The 957-nt window shown below is 41.2% G+C and overlaps 1 pseudogene; it reads right to left on the bottom strand.

The window, feature by feature from the left end:
- Window positions 1–591, bottom strand: part of LOC102473177 (kanadaptin-like) — a 2024-nt pseudogene extending 1433 nt beyond the window's left edge.
- Between the last annotated feature and the right edge of the window lie 366 nt (window positions 592–957).

Genomic DNA, 957 nt, shown 5'->3' with positions numbered 1-957 from the left:
TGCTGAAACTCTAAGACAATGAGGTTCTCTTCAGCCTCATCCTCCACAGCATCTTCTCCCATTCCCCAGGTGCAACCCATGTCATCATCTTGGCTACTAGTATTTCTCTTCCTTTCGGTGGTATCCATTTCCTCTTCTTCATCTGAGTCTTCTCCTAGCATCTTCTTCTCTAACAACATTGGTTGCTGCTTGCACAGTTCCTTCAGCTGCATTACTATTAACTCGGATTCTGCCTCTCGGTCTTCTTCTGGTCCCTAATGAACCAAATCCCCACCCCCCCAAAAAAATTATTTTAGAGTTCTGGACTGGGGAAGTTAGTTTCAGAAATACAGCAATGTGTACAGAGGTCTGGAGATGAGGGGCCAGATTGATTTCTTCCTCCACTTTTGTAATTGCCAACTGGGAGACTCTCCTTCCTCAATGAAAGCCTAAGAAACTCAGGATCCCAGTCCGGTTCTCTCCTGAGGGTTTCGATTCTAGGTTTTTCTGCTTACCCCGCACCACTGGGGGCACCAGCAGGGATGGCTTCTTGAAGTTGCCACCGAGTTCTTGCGACGCCAGTGGCTCCACCTGGGAGGGAATATCAGCCATCCTCGGTCGGGTGCGACTCGAAATCCTTGCAGTTTAGTTTTAAAATAGAATATTTCCTATAGCAGAATCAATTTATATATTTTTCAAAGTTTTTAATACATTTAGTGACTGCATATTATTTCAACATGCAAAATGAATTTTCCCAGCATGAATACAGTATATATTAGTCAAGTTAAAGATCTTATCATACATGTTATCATGAACAGATAAATTTGCATTTTTGTGTCTCTTAAATGTTTTGCTTAAAGAAACCTCTAAAGTATTACCTCAAATATACTCCTCTCTAAGTAGACAAATGGCATAACACACTTGCATGCATTACTCCGGATCTAAAAACTAAGTGCTAAAATAAAAGATTTAGTTCTG

Source organism: Tupaia chinensis, unplaced genomic scaffold (assembly GCF_000334495.1).
Source record: "Tupaia chinensis unplaced genomic scaffold, TupChi_1.0 Scaffold000007_1, whole genome shotgun sequence".
Lineage (NCBI taxonomy): Eukaryota > Metazoa > Chordata > Mammalia > Scandentia > Tupaiidae > Tupaia > Tupaia belangeri.
The sequence above is the reverse complement of the archived record's forward strand: the minus strand, read 5'-3'. Positions and strand labels throughout refer to the sequence as shown.